Source organism: Manis javanica, chromosome 4 (genome assembly GCF_040802235.1).
Source record: "Manis javanica isolate MJ-LG chromosome 4, MJ_LKY, whole genome shotgun sequence".
Classification (NCBI taxonomy): domain Eukaryota; kingdom Metazoa; phylum Chordata; class Mammalia; order Pholidota; family Manidae; genus Manis; species Manis javanica.
The window spans coordinates 139349807-139369091 of NC_133159.1; the positions used below are offsets into that span (position 1 = coordinate 139349807).

The following is a 19285-nucleotide window of genomic DNA, read 5'->3' on the forward strand; positions in this document are numbered from 1 at the left end:
ATAGGTTTAAATTTCTCTTGATAAATACCTAGGAGTAGAATCACTGGGTCATAGGTTAGTATGTGTTCAATCTTATAGGATACTGTTATACTGCTTTCCAAAGTGGCTACAGTATTTTGCATTCCCATTGGCAACATATGAACACTCTGGTTGCTCTACATCCTCTCTGACATTTGATATTGTCAGTCAATTTATACACTAGCCATTCTAATGGGTGTGCAGTGATATTTCATTTCCTGATGATTACTGATGGTAAGTGCCTTTTCGTGTGCTTATTAGCCATTCATATATTTTCTTTTGTGAGGACCTATTAAAATCTTTGTTTTCTTTTTTATCAGATTCTTCTTGTTCTCAGTTTTTGTTTCATTTTTTGAGTTATAACAGTTCTTTACATATGCCAGACACAGCTCTTTGTCAGCTATGTTTTGCAAATATATTTTCCAGTCTGCCACTGTAGTGGCTTTTAAACTGCTGATTCATTGATGAGTTATGAAATTAATTTCATGGGTCAGGACCAATACACATTTTTTAAACAAAGTAGAATTGGATAGCCACTTGCAGGAGGCATTGCACAGGATAAAGCTAAGCATTGCTTCACACACTTTCAGTGTGTGTGTGTGTGTGTGTGTGTGTGTGTGTGTGTGTGTGTGTGTGTAAAACACTGGTCATGAAGTAAGATGTATTCCTTCCTATGGTCATGAATGTTTGAAAGCCTCTGCTCTAGCTCCATAGGTGCTCAAACTATGTATATTTAATAACCAAAGAAGCAAATGAATGGACCGGCCATGGCCTGAGAAGGTCTTCAATCTCAAGATTCTTAACATTTTTAGCTCGAAGGACAGTCCTTCCAGTGGCAGCAGCAGGAATGGGAGCTGGAACCCTCTTTTGAACCCACTTCCTTTCAGTTGAGATTCCAACTTGGCAGCTTCTTTTCAGTCAAGTCACCACTGTTTTCCCAACCTTGACACACAAAGGACTTCTCTCTGTGAAGGGCTGTGAGGGAAATGTGGGAAGCACTAGGTCAAATAAAGGTAAACAGTTGCCTTTATTGCAGGACTTCTCAGAGCCTTTAATATGCTAAGAGACATGTGAGTATCCAAGAGGGAGACAGGGCTGGCATCATGTCCCAAATTTATTTGAACACAAAAACTTCCTTTGATCATAATAACCAAAAGGTGGAAATAATTCAAATGTCCATCAAATGATGAATACACAATCAAAATGAGGTATAACCATACAATGAAATACTATTCAGCCATAAAAAGGAATGAAGTACAGTAGTGATGCATGATACAAAATGGCTTAACTTTGCAAACATTACACTAACTGAAGAAGCCAGATACAAAAATACCATATACTATATGATTCCATGTATGTGAAATGCCCAGAACTGGCAAATCTACAGGGGCAGAAAATAGTGGTTGCCTGGGTTGGGGGGATGGGGAACGAGAGGCTGATAGCTGAAGGGCACAGAATTTCCTTTACAAATGATGGGAATGTTCTCAAATTGGTAATGGTGATGGTTGAACAACTCTGAATATACCAAAAGCCATTGAATTGTACACTTTAAATGTGTAGATTGTATGATATATTAATTATATCTTGATAAAGCCTTTCCTCTAGTTGCTGTTTGAAGAACCCATTTCCGAGGAACTTGGGACACAAAGATCTAAGTTGGTCCCCCTGGTGGCCTGGAGGATGAGGTTCACCTGTGGGTCTCGAACTTCCTCCCAAACCAAGTTGACGGGATTTTCTTTGCCAAGAGATCCAGAGTCAGAGTAATGGCCTGCACAGTCACACTGCCTCCTGAGGGTGCAGGGGCAGAGCCAGGGCTGGCTACATGTGAGGCACGTTTGTACCCCTCTTTGTGACCTGGACAGAGATAACGGGCCCTTCAATGCTTCTTTTCCAGCTTCACCTGGGAGGCAGCAGGCAGTGCCAAGCCGCCCCATAGGCGCCCTCTGTCCTGGTGGGGAGCTGGCCCAAAATAGCACAGTCTGGGACACCAGTTGGGAAAGCAAATGGGAGAGGCTGGGGCTTGGGAAGGAGAGATGTGGGTTTGTTCCCAGTTCTGCTGCCTGTCTATGTGACCTTCGGTGCAGCCTGGGCTTTGGTTTTCCTACTCTGGAAAAGAAGAGATGAATTTTGTCTCTTCTCCCTCAACAAGGCTTCCGGAGGAATCCAAGCTGAAGACTGTTAAGGTTGGGAAGGACTTTGATGTTGCATCTGCTCTGTGCTCTCCCTACCAAACCAAACTGCTTAAAGGCTTCCAATGCCAGGGAGCTTACTACCTCCTGTTTAATTTGCCCAATAGCTATGGCTGAGGCTGTCAGAAGTCCTTCCTTATGTTGGATTGACTTCCATAAGCTCCTTGCATTAGCCTGACTTCCCTCCTGAGGGCATCATGGAATGTGACTAACATGTCTGCTATGATGCTCAGCAGAGCCCACCTCTTTGGGCCCTCTGATCCCCTTAGGTGCCAGGAAGCCCCTCCCTACCCAAGTAAGCTTGCACACTCCTGCCTTGTTCAGAGCCAGTGTCCTGCACCATTCTAGCCCCTAATCTGCCACCCTGTCCTCACGTCCCTGGCCTGGGCCATCTGTCCCAGCCTCCCATCACCTCTCAGATCTGCTGCTGTATATATGCTCAGGCTGCTCCCCTTCCCAGAAGCAATCTGCTTGCTGCTTAGGAAAACACTCTTCCTGAACTCTGTGGAACCCTCAGCACCCACCTGGCCCCAGGAGACACCTCCCCACCCCACTGAGCCAGTAGCTGGCATTCCCTTGGGGCTGTCCCAGCTTCTGCAGAGGGAGTCTGACACAGTGGACAGTCCACCATGTCTTTGGAGATAGTGATTATGCGCATCTGTGTTCCTATCCAATGGTGAACCCTGAGTCCATTGCCCCCCCTGCCCTCTGCCACCAAGAATGCAGTGCCCTGAGCTGACTGCAGGCCTCCAACACAATCTGATCAGGTCAGCTTGGCCTCAGGAGGGCCAGGCAGGGCAAAGGAGCATTTCCTGTCTCCCCTTCCAGAAGTCACCTTCCCTTAATGCCCAGATGTGTAAGGTCACAGGTAGGGAAATCCCTTGGCACCTAGGAATACTATCCTCCGTAGGTGGGTCGGTGACCCATGTGGTGTCTCCCTTGTTCCTCGCCCTGATGGGTGTGATCGCCCACCAGATGAAGCCCCTCATGACGTGGTTCCCTCCCTCACTAGCTTTTACTTCCTAGCCCTCAGGCCTTCGTTTCCTTCTCTGCATGGTGAGAAGGTGGGGTCTACTGCTGGCAAGTCTCTCTGGTTCTTCCAGGCAGGTTGGTGGCCAGGTCATCCTCACGCCTACATCAGTCATCTCTGCTTGGTTGGGGGTCTCAGCCTACCACGGCCCCTTGTCTGGCTGGCTAGAAGCAGCATGTGCCTTGTGACACGACTGCTGTCTCAGTTAGTCACTGCACACGGCATGTTTATTAGGACGGTGGGAACTCATTTTGCCAACTTTGGAGCCACGGGAGCTGGCTAAGTTTAGAACAAGCCTTGAGCATGAGGACGTTGTGTTCCTTTTCCTTCTGGCAAAACATGAGACTGGAGCTATTCTTTTCATCTCATTCTCCCAGACAAGTCCTAAGCTTCATTTACCACTAGATCTGCCTTCTTCCAACACAAACTCCTCTGTAATTAAGGGGGGAAACACCCCCAATCATCTGAAGGTTGAAAAACATCAGCTCATTGAAATGTTTCAAGGAATATAACAAAGGCTCTGAAATATACTTAAGGCAGAAATACTTAATCCAGTTTTTGGAGGTGGGCTTCACGGGAGGCACAAACCTCCTAAATTCTTGTGTGACTGTGCTTTTCCCTGGGGAAAGGGTTCATAGCTTTTATCAGATACCCAAAGGGGTTTGTGATTCCTGCTAAAATTGACAAATCTCAGATTTAGAAAAGATGACTGCCTTGTGCTGGCTTTGTAGAGTCCTCCCCAGCTTTGGAGTTTCATTATTAGGTATTAGATGCCCTCTCAGGATCTGCACTGGGAGTGAAACCCCTAGGGCCTGGGTCAGGCTGAGCTGAAATAGCACTGCTGGGAGGAGGATCCTGGTCTGGTGGGATGAAGGGAGGTCTGGTGCATTCAATCTGGAGGCCAGTGAGGTCATCAGTGGAACTTGGGGAGTAGGTCAGATGGGTCAGGGTGAGCAATTCAGGACTAAGAGGTTAATAAAAGAAAGTAGACCAGCGGGGATGTGTTTCCAGCTAAGTCAGACAGTGAGGTGGGTCCAGTTTGGGCACTTAAAGGTCCAAGTAGTGTTGGCCTGTCCATTCACCTTCATTTATTCTAGTAACCCTAATTTGACATTTTCCAGGCTGGAGAACCTGCACTTCAGGCTTTATGGCACATTTATTCTCCTGTTGGCTGCTTTAACTCAACTGAGTTCCTTTCTGTCCCCTGATCCAACTGCCTTAAACTCACATGTCCTGCAAACATGGAGTATGTGGACTTGACATGAAAGTTCATGTGAATGTAACTGAGAACCTACATAACTGGGAAGGTAAGTCCACTATCAAAAGAAAATAAGTGATGTATTCAGGTGTCAAATGCCTGTGACCTTAAGTTTATCTATATCACCTGCATACCTCCCTCCTCCCCATAAAATTAATAGAGAGTTACAGGTATCCTGCTATAGGTCTCCAGGTGTGAAATGGGATACAGGGAGCATCTTCCTAACTAGTATCCATTACCGTCAGCATATGAGTCTCTGTGCTAACACCTCTGCCTTCCCCTGCACAGTCTGGCCGTTTCACTGGTGGCTTCTGTCTGCACTAAAGGCAACTTAGGCTCAAAAGGCCAGAACTCAAAATTGAGATCTGCCATTTAGGATGGCCTTGGGAAGGTCAAAGTACCACTCAGAACTTTATATTCCTAAAATAAAAAATGGGGACAAAAATAAACCCATGCCTAAACACCCCCAAGAAGAAGTATTCGGGAGAAAAAGGAACTAACATGTATTGACTATCCACTGTGTGTGTCAGGCTTTCTGTTTATAATTACTATTCTTTTTAAGCTTTACAATCTCAAAAAAAAAATCTCCTGGGATTGCTGTAAGAGCCCGCTAAGACCAAATGCTCAACAGATGTCTAGTAAGCACTTCATTCTTGGTCCTGGGGATACAGCAGTGAGCAAAGGAGGCAAAGCCCCTGCCTGGTGGAGCTCACATTCTAGTGGAGGAGGCAGACGATGAGTATATACAGTGTCAGGTGGTGAGAAGGGCAGTGAACAAAAATAAGGCAGAGAGGAAAGAGAAGGGAGGGCGTGTGTACTGTTCTCTGATAAGGGACATTGGAGCAGAGAACTGAAGACATCTAGGAGCAAGCCAGATTCTGGGAGAAGAGCATTCCAGACAGAAAAGAGCAAGCCCAAAGGCCCTGAGATGGGGACGTGACTCGCTTGCTTGAGGAACATCAAGGGGTCAGTGGAGCTGGACTGGAGAGACACAGGGGGAGGTGGTACAGGAAAAACTGGTGAGAAACTAGAGATCTTGGTAAGGGATCTGTGGATATTGGAACCATGGAAATGAAAATGTACTGCCAATAGTTGAGCACGATGCATAGTAGATGCCTCTCCCCATTCATCAGCCTTTGAGAATTTGGGAGTCTTCTAAACCTTTTTCAAACTTCACATTCTTTTTTTATAGAGGTATATTTTACACACAGTAAAGCACTACAGATTTTTAAGTACCATCCAATGTAACCACCATGCAAATCAAGATATAGAACATTTCCATGACCCAGAAAGTTCCCTGGTACCCTTTTCCTGTCAGCATCCCACTCCCCAGAGGCAACTGTTGTTCTGATTTCTATCACTAGACATGAATTCTCCCTGTCCTTCATATAAATAGACAGGAATCATGCAAGTGTATGCTTGCACAACTTCTTTCACTGGGCATAAAATGTTTTTGAGATTCATCCATGTTGTCACATACAGCTGTAATTCATTCCTTTTCATTGTTGAGTATTATTCAACCTACTCAACGCTTGGATTCTCAGTCTTTTTACTCTGACTCATTGTCAAAGATATGAAGTGGCAACTCATTGTGGTTTTAATTTGCATTTTCCTGATGACTAAAGATGTTAAGCACCTTTTTTATGTGCTTACTGGCCATATCTTCTTTTGAGAAGTATCAGTTTAACTCTTATGCTCATTTTTACTACAGATTGTCTATCTTTTTATAATTGGTTTGTTCTTTATGTGTTCTGGATATGAATCCTTTGTCAGATACGTCTCATGTGAAAATTTTCTCCTAGTCTGTTCTCTGCCTTTTTATTTTGCTAATTGAGCCTTTATGTTTTTAACTTTGAAGATGATATATTTATCTGCTTTTTGTGCTTAGTGCTTATTGTCCTGCCTAAGGGAAGCTTTTCCTATCACAAAGACAAGAAGATATTCTCCTATGTTTTCTTCTTGAAACTCTATTAGGTTTAGTTTTTACATGTAGATCTGTGATCCATCTTGAATTTATTTTTGTGTATGGTGTGAGGTAGGGATAAAGGTTCTTTTTTTTCCCCATATGGATACTGATTTATAGAAAATGGAAATCTTTTTGATTGAGTCTCACACATAAATCGTCATGGGTAAGTTACACTTGTCTTATAGACTCTACCTTCCAAAACTGATTATCCAGTTTCCTCTAAAGCTCTAAATAGGCTTAGAAGTTGAAAGATGATGGTGAAAGAAACAAGTTCTTAGATTGAGAACAGAATGATCAGGGGAAAAAAAACAAAAACCAATTGCCCATTTGTAATTTTTCCCAGCCTTTAGCATCTCTCATTGTCCAAGCTGCATTTGCCTTCCCATGGCTGGAACCAAGGAGAGCAGAGGTGAAAAGGAAGCAAAGCTTGGGGCAGGATGAGGACAAACGCAGAAACAAAGTCCCCACGGCTGAGTCAGCCTGGGTTGGAAGCTGGCTGGTTCTTTGGGGCCCTGAGTTGGAATACTGGTTGCCCAGTTTCTCTGTCTTTCCTATGATTAGCAGAGATTTAATATTACATCTCAGAGGTGTAAGGCATATGAGTGGGCTTGTGGGCCAACCCCTCTTCCTACAAGGCTGGATAGAACATCCTCTGCAGTATTCAACCTGTTATCTGGAAACAGAGTAGAAGGACCCCAATTAGTTGAACATCTATGCAGCAGATATCTTCACACTGGGGGCTTATGTGTATCCTCTTATTGTTTGCCCTACCCCCTTGGGAGGAAGATACAGATTCCTCCTAATTTTATAGACGAGGAAGCTGGTGATCCAAGAGGTGATGTACGCTTCCCAGGGCTTCACAGCTCATAGGTGGGGGAGTTAGGATTCTCCTTTCCAGTTTCCTCTCCACTGCACCTTGTTTCCACTGTGATCCAGCCCTTCCCAGTCGTGTCCTGCTGAGGAAATCAGACCACTGCATGCCCACAGTCCTTCTTCCTGAGGAACCTGCAAGCCAGCAAAAAAGGAATGCAAATGGGTCATTCCCTATTGACATTTTTTCCAAAATAACCTCAAATTCCTATGGTACAAATTGCCTTCCAGGCCCAAAGTGAGGATTTTTTTTTTTTTTTGGTAGACAATAAAATCCAATACAAAACTATTTCTGTGAAGTAAAAACATTTGGATATTCCTTTGGACTTCATTGACTCAACCAAACCTCTTGAGATGGTAATGAAGAGCTGCCAAGCTTTTTCGCACAATGCCTTAGTCCATTTGGGTTACTACAACAAAAACACCATACATTGGATAGCTTAAGCAGCAAACATTTATTTCTCATAATTCTGGAGACTGAGAAAGACTAAGGCGTCAGCAGATTCCATGACTGGGAAGAACCCACTTCCTGGTTTGTAGATGGCTGTCTTCTTGTATTCTCACAGGGTGTAGAACAGAGAGAAGCAAGCCCTCTCCTGACTCCAAAGAGCCCTAGTCCCATTCATGAGTGCTCTGCTCTCGTGGACTCATCTTACCCTAGTTACCCACTGAAGATCCCACATCATAATATCATCACATTGAGGGCTACGATTCCAACATATGAATTTTAATGGGGACATAGACCTTCAGTCCATAGCACTGCACCTCTGCCCACGTGGTGCCCCTTTAGCAGAGTCCTTCTATTCAGCTCCTCTTTGTTCATGTCTTCCTAGCTCCCAGTGCAGGCTGAGTGCTCTGATTTGTCCTTGCACAGCCCTTTGTCCAAACCTCAATTTCTAGCAGCTCCTGGGCTATACTTACTGTCTTCATGTCCCTATTCCCTTTCAGATTGTGAGTCATTGAGGCCAGAACCTGTTATCTTTGATTTCTGTATCCAAGTGCCTATCGCAGTGCCTGGCCAACTTGCCCTTAATCCAAGTTTGAAAAGATAGGTCAAAGAAGGTGCCAGAAGATGAGAAAGAATAGCTGAGTCAGTCCAGGAGAACTTCCTAAAGAAGGAGCTCAATTAACGGCCTGTATGTGTTTGTAAGATGCCAGGCTTCTTTCTAGCAATGTGGTGCCTCAGTTTCCTCATCTGAAAAAAGCAGATAATAGTGGTACCTGCTTTGTAGAGATAGGGTGAGGATAGAATGAATTAGCACATGGAAAGTCCTTAGAACAGTGCCTGCTATGTTTCAAACTCAATGAATTTTATAATTTTCATAATCTTTGTCATTATCATGATTAGAATGAGAGTATCTTGTTTGAATGAGAGTATCTTGTTAGAATGAGAGTCACAGGCTGTCGGCTCCAGCCTGAGTGGCTGACCATGGAGGGCCCACACCCCGGGCACCTTGCCATCGATTTCACCTGGAGAGGCACCTGGGCCCAGAAGAAGCAGTAGGGAAGGTGAGAAGGCATCAAGTGCCTCATGCCAGGAGGTGCTGAGTGATGCGCAGACCAGTGGAGGGACTAAGATGGTCTCACCTGAAGGGGGAAATGTGGGGATCTACAGCCAGGACATCCTGAAGCCCACTGACTGTGCAAAAGGCCTCAGGGCTGGCCAGCCACCCAGCCATGGACCAGCCTTCTTCAGCCTTTCTCCCATACTGGGACCCTACGTGGCTTTTGGTATTTCAGTACCTCAGATAACACTGGAACCAACATCTCTGAATATAAAGCTTCCATCCCTCCATGTTGGAATTACTTGCTTAAAATAGGTTAACAAAGAGTGGATTTACTGCATCAAAGGTTACAAGATTTTAAATGACTGAATTGTTCCCCAAAAGTTAGTGATAATAGTGCATCCTGAATGCAGTAGATACGTTACTTTTTTTGTCTAGTAACAAATCAACTGTTTTTCAGTCCATCTGATCCTGGTAGGCTGTTATTACAGCTGCCCACCCAGGTTCCCTGTGTCGGAAGCGGGCACACCACCCAAACTGGCTGACCAGAGGCCCTCCAGCCCTCGGCTGCAGTCATTGTTCTAGAGCAGATATATGTCCTAAGCGGGGCTAATGAGAATCTTTTTTGGGGTATACAAAAATTCTGGGGGCGGGGAACAACTTTAGATTTATAGAAAGTTACAAGTACCATACAAAGAACCTTTTATTCCCCTGAACCATTTGAGAATAAGTTGATGATACATTGCTCTATCATATACACTTCACGTACTCTCCATGTACACTTCAGTGCATATTTTCTACACGTAAGGACGTTCTACTACATCAACTATCAAAACCAGGAAATTAATGCTGATTCCTCACTACCATTGACTCTACAGATCCCATTCAAGTTTCACCAAGCATCCCAATAATGTCCTTTAGAGCGAAAGAATCAGTTCAGAGCCACACTTCACTTGTATTTACTTGTCATGACACTTTAGTCCCTTCAATCTGGAACAGTTCCTTCATCTTTCCTCAACTACCGTGACCTTGACTTGATCCCTATGTAGATTACCAGCCAGTTGTTTTATAAACTGTTCCTCAATCTGGGTGTGTCTGATGTGTCCTTATGATTAGATTCAGATTATGCATCCTTGGCTGGAATATTACGGGCAGACAGCAGTGTTCTTTTCATGACATCCTCTCAGGTGGTGCAATTTTGACTTGTCCCATTTCTGGTGATGTTCACTTTGTCACTTAATCAAAGTGCTGTTGGCCACATCTCTCCACTGTGAAGTTACTCTTTTCCTCTTTGTAATTAATAAGCATTTTGTGACAATGTAAATATCCCATTTCTCATTATTTGTTTATGTCTCTATGGACTCATTGCTTTCTGTTTTATCCAAGGGGTTATAACATCTTACTCTCATTATTTATTTTGATGCTCAGATGATCTCAGATTAAGCCAGTGGGAGCTTCCAGTCAGCTGCTGGTTCTTTTTACCCTGTCCCCCTCATTCTTTAAGTGCCTCCTTGCTTTCTTGTTTAATAAGATGTTTTAGGTTCATCTTGTACTTTCCTAGCCTTGGTCTTGGAATCAGCCATTTCTCTATGGAGTTCTAAGTCCATTTTACAGATTACATTTAAGAAACCAAGCTCTATGCTCTAGATGTGCTCTTTGTGGTTGGGGACACACTCTCTTTATATTAAAAACCATAAGTTTACATCTGTTTGGAAGTTATATCATGGACCCTGAAACAGATCTGTATCTGGAGTTACAACTTCTCAGACCATGTAAACCCGGAGCTGCTGGGAGCCATCTCACCACCGCTGAGTAAGATCCGGTTGGGGAATGAAGTCAAGCAGAGGCAAGTGGAGCTGAGAGATAGAGAGACATAGGGTCCCAAGACACTGGGCACATTTGTATGGTGCCCAGATCCCTTGAATTTCTTGGTAATATGAGCTAACATGTTTCTTTTTCTTTAAAGCTAGTATGAATCAGTTCCCTTATAATGCAGGAGTCCCAATCAATATACTAAATAGGTTATGGGTGACTAATCTGTAACTTTATGGTATGGGATCTAGGCTCCAGCCTTCAAGGTTTGTTCCCCTCCAGTGTTGGGGAATAAGGGGGACGATCGCTGCCTGCTCCCCCATCCATCAATGCTTGAGCCTTGACTACATTGTTATATGGCTCCTGACAGTCCCTTGCTGCTCCGCATAGCCCTCTCTCCTGTTGCTGCTAGCCTCCCTGGAAATGATACTGTACCGTCTCACAAGCCACGAGACTGAGGCAGTGTGGGGAGGGCCATCGGCAGCTCTGTGGGTCTGTCCCAAGGATGGACACTGGTTGCTCTTTAATGTCCCACAGCAAAGACTAGGCAGCAATGGTGCTAGTGCCTCATTCTTTAAGTGCCTCCTTGCTTTCTGGTTTAATGGAAATTTGTTGACAGCAGGAGGGAACCGCAAGGTTGGAGAAAAACACTTGAACCTGGAAGCTAATGATGACTGCTCCTGGAGAGGCCTCACCAAAGTCCCACCCTCAGCCCTGCTGCTAGCTTCTTTCACTCTCCTGGGTATCTGCCCTTTCTCCTCTTCCCCAGATACAGAGGTAGAGCCTCTAACCTCTCTGCTTTGGATCCACATTCTCTGCCTATAGATTTGCCCTTTTCTAGGATGACTGGCTGAGGGACTGGATGGCTGCTTCCAGAAACAAAACTACTCTTCCCAGAACAAGCTAGGAGAATCCAAGTGTTTGCACCCATATGTGACTAAAGCCTGAGGTTTCCCTCACCGTCTGGAATGACACCACGAGTCTCAGCATAATAGTCCAGGGGTGCTCAGCACTACCAACACAGTCCTGAAGGCTTCTGTCACCAACAGGAAATGAAGATACACCTCAGAGTCTTGCCTGAAAATATGGGCCTGACCCCTGTACAGAAGGCACTCCACTGTGCACACACATGTGCACATGCACACACTCACACACATATGTAAATACTCTTTTCCTAAGAACAAACAATTTTCAAAGGAGTGCAATCCATATCTATATGTCAAGTGGGGTAGGATGGAGGTCTGTTCCTAAAGAAAATGCCATGCAGCAAAATTCCCATCTGTGCACCTGTGGCTGCCCTGGTCCTCTGCAGAATATGATCTGGCCTAACCCCTGGTCAGCCAAGGCTCATAGAAGTGTTTCTCCCAAAACAAGAGGAGCCTGTGCCCCAAAGGATAATTTTAAGACTTTTCCTCCCCCCACAGAGAGAACAAGGAATCTTTAGAGTTAGTAATTTTTTTCCCCTAAGAAAAAGTTTTAAAAGTCTCAGTTAAATGCCTTAGACAAGGTTCAAGGGTAAAACAGCTGGTCTTCCCAGGGTGCCTGCCCCTCCTGTCCCCTCCATATGTCTCTGCAGGTAGGAAGCTGTGCCCAGCCCAGCCCTGCTTGGGGGGAAAGGAGAGGAGGGGGAGAGTGCACCCTCCTCTCCAGGGTGAACCCCAGGGCCTCGGGTCTCAGCGCCTCTGTTCGCTGTTTCCCCGATCTACCACCTCCCGTGTCAGGCTGTGCTGAAGGGCGGTACTGATTCTCAGATGCCAAAGGAGGCTCAGGACGAAGTAACCGAGGGTCACGCAGTTAGCGACAGGCTGAGCTAGGATTCCAACCCAGGGCTGGCTGACCCCAGAGCCTAGAGCTCTTCGGTTGAACCAGCAGCCTTTCCTGCAGCTGATGTCGGAGTCTGCAAGGCTCCTCACCCAGGCAGCCCACAGCGACCTCGGTCCTCCCCTGAAGGAAGCCTCCTTTGGTCAGCCTGACTTCTCCCTTGCTGTCCCCCTTGCCTGTTTCTCTTCCCAGAGCAGAACCACTCCTCACCTGGCAGCCACAGGCCCTTCTGACCATACCTACCTCTTGGCTCTGTCTCCCCGCAAGCAAGAGCTCCGGCCTCATGGCCAGGGGTTTCAGATGAAGCCTCCATCCCAGGCCTTCCGCTGCTCTCGCCTTGTTTCTCGGCACTGGCTCCTCTCCACCTCCACCAAGAGTCCCCCTGGCCCTGCTCTGCGCTGCTGTGGCCCCAGGCTTGCTGTGGCTTTCTCCTCCACCTCAGCCATTACACATCCTTGGGCCTCTAATTCTGTCTAATTCACTAATTTAAATTCTTCTAAAATTTTCTAATTTACATAAATCATATAATTCAACTGTTTTTTCCATTTGCTCTGTTCTAGGTTCCCAGAGCCCCCACCGTGAGCATGTCCTACAGAGGTGATGGTTTCTGTCTATCTAGGGCAATGGCAAGTTCTCAGGCCTGCAAGTTGGCCCTGAACTCTGCCTTGGCCTCTTACCAACTCTGTGGCTCTCAGGGAGTTGCTGACCCTCTTTAAATCAGTTTCTGGAGACTTGTGAAGATTAAGATAGATGTTTCATTCATTCCATAAATATTTGCTTTTTTAATGAATGTGAGCATCAGGCATTGCAGCCCTCCCTTCAGTTTTGTAGTTGACAGTCAGGCAGGTCAGGCACCTAGTGTAAGCGCCTGACACTCACGAGGTGCTCAGTAAGTGTGTGGTCCCTCCTCCCTCTCCAGATGGGAAGGGATCTCTATATTTATTGCACTGGAATATTTGCCATTTCCCTGCAGTTTCCCAGGAACAAGCAGTCTCTTGTGGGCTTTGCAAATGAGTACATCCCTCCACAGATGGCAGACCTCAGATCAGAGAAGTACACTGTGGGTACAAAGTCACATGGCAGGCTGGTGGGTGGGTGCCCACCATGGCGCCACATGGAGTTGGAAGACTGTTTCCCCTCTCCTCCCTGTCCTCTTCTGTCCTGCTTGGATAGTTCCAGGCCTTGCTTGCTCCTGATCCACCCTCTTGCCCTCTCCACCCTGGTGTGCCCACTTTTCTCCAGCTTACACCTGCACAAATCAAAAAGAGAATTAGTTAACATGTACCTGGGAAGTCCAAGGGCAGTTCAGCCATGACTGGCTCCAGAGCTCAAACAAGGTCTTCAGGGAGCTCCCAGTCTTAGGTCTCTTGTTTGTGTCCCTCTCTCCCCCTTTGCTGGCTTGAGTCCCCAACTGACTTTCAGGTGGCAAGAAAGATGTCCCAGCTCCAATTCTGTTTCCTACTCAGCACTTCTGTATGAAAGACCGTCTTTCCCAGTAGATTCAGCCTAAAACTCCAAGGAAGGCCCTGCTTGATCACCCAGTCTGTTCCAGAACAAGCGACTGTGGCTGTGAGGATGGCTGTTCTTATGGGACATGTGTCTACCTTTGGGGGTGGGGGTGAGGAAGGGGCAGGGCCAGCTTACCAGAACCTCAAAGAATGAATTTCCTACTGGGAAGAGGGGTGTGTTGCCAAAAAGGGGGAGGGCTGTGGCACAGATGAAAACAGGAGGATTGGCCAGTGAAGCCTTCACTTCCAGGCCTCAGTACTATACCCACAGCTGCTGGGGAGGCCTCTGCCTCTTGTTTGGAGAAGCTGCAGGGAGAAAAGCACATGGTTGTTGAGGTCAAGTAGATCTGGGAGCAAACTCTACTTCTGCAACCAGAACTTTGATTATGGAACTCTGTGACATGAATCAAATTCCTCAGCCCATTGGAAGCTCAGTTTCCTCACCTATAAAATGGGGATACCAGGTCCTCCCTCACAGACTTTGACAGTGTAATAAGCCAACCACTAAGTCCAGCACTTGGCATGGAGAAGATAATCGATCTACATCTGATCTCCTGGCTTTTGTTTCCTGACTTCCAGATTGGCTTCTGGGTCCTAGCTCCTGAACCCAGACTAGGTCTGTCTGTACTTTGGGGGCCCTACCTGCTTCTCCTGCCTGGATGGAATTCACAGAGGGGTTCATGCTGATGAAGGGGCATGTGGTTTTGTGTGTGTTTGCTGTTTCCATCTTGATGAAAAATGTACAGGTTTTACACTGTCACAGAACAAACAGAACCTTGACATATGGACCTCTATTTATGTGCCTGGTCTAATTAATAATGTTTCATGTTCCATCATCTATGTTTCTCAGGGCCCTTCCCTCTCTCCCTCCAGTCCTCCTTTCTCTCTCTCTTTCTTTCTACAAATACTCCCTTAGTGCTCACTTTGTGCCAGGCTCTGCTTGATGCTGGGGACCTGGTGGTGAACAATACAGACACAGCCCTACCTCCACCAAGTTTACAGGGGATTATAAATGATTACTGTCATTTAAGTACAATTATGGCAAGTGCTAAAAAGAAGGAAGGCACAGGCTTGTGAGAAAGCAGTTTGGACTAGTCTGAGGGTATCCTGAAGGGCTTCCTGGAGGAGGTGACATTTGAGCTGAGCTCCTTAAAATACGTGGGGATATCCAGTGAAGGAACTGATTGTGGAATTGAATATGAATCTCTTCACCTAGTAGTCTCTTAATTGGTCTCCCTGCATCTGTCCCTGAGCCATACAGTGGCTCCCCATGACACAGTGCTTGACAAAACATGTTGCCTGTGGAAAAACCTTCCTTGCTCCTGTGTGTGCCCTGATGGGAGAACTGGAGGAGGGCTGACTAGAAGCAGTGCCTCCTAGTGATTAGTTAGGGAGGCATGTTTGGCCTTCCCTGGTTGGTCCTGAATTGGGAGAAGGGACAAACATCAGGGGGGCGGGCAGTTACCACTCAGGTCCAGGCTGGTTGGGGCTGGCTGCTGCAGGGGCTGTGGTTGGCCTTCCTGGGCCCTTGCTGCAGGCTATGGGGCAGAGTTCTGGTTTTATGGATGGCCCTGCCATCATCCGTTAGTATATTCAGTCTGTTTCACACCAGACTTCTGTAGCCTCCTACCTGCTTTTACCTGCTCACCTGCCCCTGCCTATGGCTGCCCACCGCACTCAGCGCAAACTCCAGTCTCCACAGTGGCCGGCCTTCGGGCCTCCTGAGAAGTCCCCACATGCCCACCCTGTTCCTGTCAGAGGCACCGCATGTGTGCTGTTCCCTCATGTGCACTACGGCGTGGTTTTTCAGTTTGAGGATCATTTATTGACTTTACACTGTGCGTGACGAGATTTAGCCTTGCATCTTCCCCTCCCCCTCCACCACACACGACCTCTCTGCCCATCCTCTGAGTACCATTATATTCTAATTTTGCTTGGGTTGATATTCAGTACTTCTGTTGTTATAACTGTAGATATGTTAATCACAGCTGAATACAAGGGTAGCAAACAACAATTGCTTTTCCTGTCCTGCACTGTTTTGTTTTCTCTGGAGTTCACTGGCACCTCATTTTTCTGTTTGGTTGCTTTTAGTTTCACTAAATCCTTTTCCACTGGCTCATCAGCTTTTCAGTTTCCAACATTTTATAGCTGTTGTCCCCTCCCCTGGAGAGAAAAAAAATACCTTTACTGTAGTTCTAGCAGACTTGAGGGAGGGCATAAAGTTAAATGCAAGTATTTCCATTCCAGTCCGTAGCTTGTCTTTTCACAATTTCTTAAAAGTATCTTTGGAGAAGCAAACATTTTGAATTTTGAAAGAGCCAAATTTATCAACTTTTTCTTTTATTAAGTCATATTGGGATATACATATATATGTTTTAAGTCTAGCCAAAAGGATTTGCTACTGTGGGGGGGAAGAAAGGAATCAAGAATGACTCCAGTGGTTTTGGCTGAGCTAGTGGCAGGATGGTGTTGCCATCGTCTGAGATGGGGGAAGACTGTGGGGGCAGCAAGCTGTGGGGTGGGGATCAAGAGCTGCGTTTTGGACACACTGAGTTTGAATTTTTCTGTTAGAAATGAACGTGGAGATGAGGAGAGGCAGGTGGAAGCTGGACCTCAGGGGTGAGATCAGCTTATGGATGGGATGGCGGAGTGAGCCGGGCAGGAATGGAGGACCAACGCCTGCCCCAGGCCTCTGCAGACCCAGGAGGGAGGCTGAGGAATAGCCAGGGAGATGCAGTTAATCTTCCCAAACTTCAGCTTCCTTATAATAACTAGGGATTAGCAGTTAATACTACTTTGCTCATCAGGCGTTCGTGAGGATCCTGGACTATGCATTAAAGGCACTCAGAACAGTGCCTGACACATAGTAAGTGCTTAGAATATGTTAGCTAAAAATAAGCAGCTTATCTCTGACCCTTCAAAAGAATTGCTAAATTTGGTGTAGGGGAGCCCAACCCCACCAGGTCGTCCGAACACTTGTCACCCAGGGCTGGCCCAGGCTCTGTGATGATCTGGCGGGTTTGTACAACAGGCTTGGCTTCCAAAGGGGAGGCCTAGACACCCTCAGGGACAGGGCCTGGCTGAAGACTGTGATTAAGGAGGGTGAGTGTTGCAAGTCCATGTTATTGTGCTATTAAACAGAAACATGACCTCATTGTATGCTCCTGAGCTGTAAAGCCCTCTCAGATACTCAGGGCACAGGGTAGATGCAGGTAGGCTTGCTGCATTTCAGCCTCTGTCAAATGGGGATAATAGCTGCAAGTATAATTGTAGGAACTAAAATCTTCAGTAGTACCCTCCCCTCCCAGGTACTAATCCATGCACCTCACTCTAGTCCCATCTAGGAGAATAAGAATGACAGTAGAAGATGACAACAGACTATTCTCAAATGGTGGCATTTTAGGGATCACAGTTATCAGAGTCAGTGTTTTGTTTATGGGTGGGCAGAGGTGGTAGAAGGGAACTTCTCCAAGTCTTTTGTCTTTTGTCTGGACTTGGTTAGTGCTGTCTCTATTTCCAGTTAGACAAGTCCTCTCAGGATAGTAAATCCATCTTGAGAAAGATCTTTACATTAATGAAATTGCCTAATTTGACTCAACAATGAACCACAAACCTTCTGGAGTATATTGTGCTGTAAGCAAAGGTCCTTCCCTCCGATTGCCCCCAGTCCAGTGCAGAGGGCAGATGAGGAAACAATGTTTCAAGGCGGGTCTTTCATGATGCTGGGGAGAGTGCTTGAGGACTTTGGCAGCATGGAAGAAGCGAGCAGGTCCAGCCTGAAGGTGAGGGAGGGATTCCAGGAAGAGGAGGCCTCTGACTCCTGAGTGGAAAGTTGGACTGTACGAATAAAAGGTGAGTGGTCTCTAGGCAAACAGTAATTTGAAGGTCCTTTGGCTTGTCATTTGATACATCCAGGGACCAAGGGTACATTTCTAGTTACTCCGTGAATGTTGGGGCAACACTTAATTCCTCTGGATTTAAACCCAGGAGCCACCATCCACATCTGGAAGATGTGGATCAATAGGAATGTAATGCATTTTATTGCCATTAATTATATTATAGATGTGGGAATTATCTCTTGGCACTCAGATCCCAGGAATTTTTGAACCTGGGATGAAATGTGTGCTGGATGACTTTGAGGTCACTTGAACCATCTGAGTGAATTCTTTTACCTGCCAGGACCCTACCTGATACAGAGGGAAAATTTCCCTTCTTCCACCGTCCCTGCCTTTCTCTCTCTCTCTCATTTTTTCATGAAGGGAGATATTAGAATGTGTGCAAATGAGAATAACAGGAAAGAAATGGAGAAAATGAAGATGCAGAGAAAAGCAGGATGCTTGCTAGAGGGGAGGCCTCAAGCCTGCTGGAAGGGATGGATAGGCCCAGAGACCGAGCAGAAGGTAGCTGGCTGTAGGCTGGAGCGGGATACCCCTTCTATGATTGCAGGAGGAGGGGCAGGAAGCACAGACCTAGAGCTGGTAGATTTGGTCTCAGGGCTTCTAGTTTCTCAATGAAGCATGAGCCAAGAACATCAGCTGAGGCATGCAGGGCAGTTTGTAGGAGAGTTAGAATGATGTATGGAATGGCCATCTCTGGGAACAGGAAAGTGAACTTTCTAGGAAAGGTTGGTAGGCTTGCCAGGCATGAGCACTGCCAATTGAGGTTTGTGGTCATGAATTTAAAGAGCAACCCGTCAGCGGGGCTGTGTGCTTTTCTTCAGCATCATTCAGCTGCTCTGGCACAATGGAGAAGGTGCAGGTTTGGTTCTTACGAGGGTTCGGACTCAGCCAGATTCATGTGCTGGAAAGATAGGGGCAAGTTAATTGAGGGGATTCGTTAGGAAGTGATAGTCATGATGGAGCATGGCATCTACATGGGGTAAGGAGGGAAGGAAGGCCTGAGCAGGTGATGCTGGAAAAGGTGATGATGCAAATGGATGAGAGGTTTTGATGAAGTACAGGGGTGGAGAGGAAGGCGCAGTCAAAGTGACTGGGAGACTGGTACAAGAAACCACAGGTGGAGAGCATGTGTGCACCCTGATGGCTTCAGAAGGGCAAGGATTTGAAAATAGAGGAGGGTAAATGGTTTGGAAAAGGTAATTGGGAGCAAAGTTCAATTTACCCACATCACACCCTGTACCCACATCAGCCCCTGGCCTTCCTTGAGCCAGTTTCTCCCTGCACCTTGCAGAGTAGTTCTCTCTAGCCAGGTTGTCTGAAAAAGCCCATGACAACTGGTTTCAGGGTTGAGAAGTTTCCTCTTGGCTCCTTCTTGTGACCTGACCCAGAGCTGGTTCTGAGCACATGGC

The 19285-nt window shown here is 46.3% G+C and overlaps 1 long non-coding RNA gene across 1 annotated transcript; it reads right to left on the minus strand.

The window, feature by feature from the left end:
• Window positions 1-1119: 1119 nt before the first annotated feature.
• LOC140849073 (uncharacterized) lies at window positions 1120-14035 on the minus strand. The gene is made up of 2 exons (XR_012130578.1): window positions 13755-14035; window positions 1120-7466 (listed from the first exon to the last, which is right to left on the minus strand). It is a non-coding gene; the product is annotated as an uncharacterized lncRNA (long non-coding RNA).
• Between the last annotated feature and the right edge of the window lie 5250 nt (window positions 14036-19285).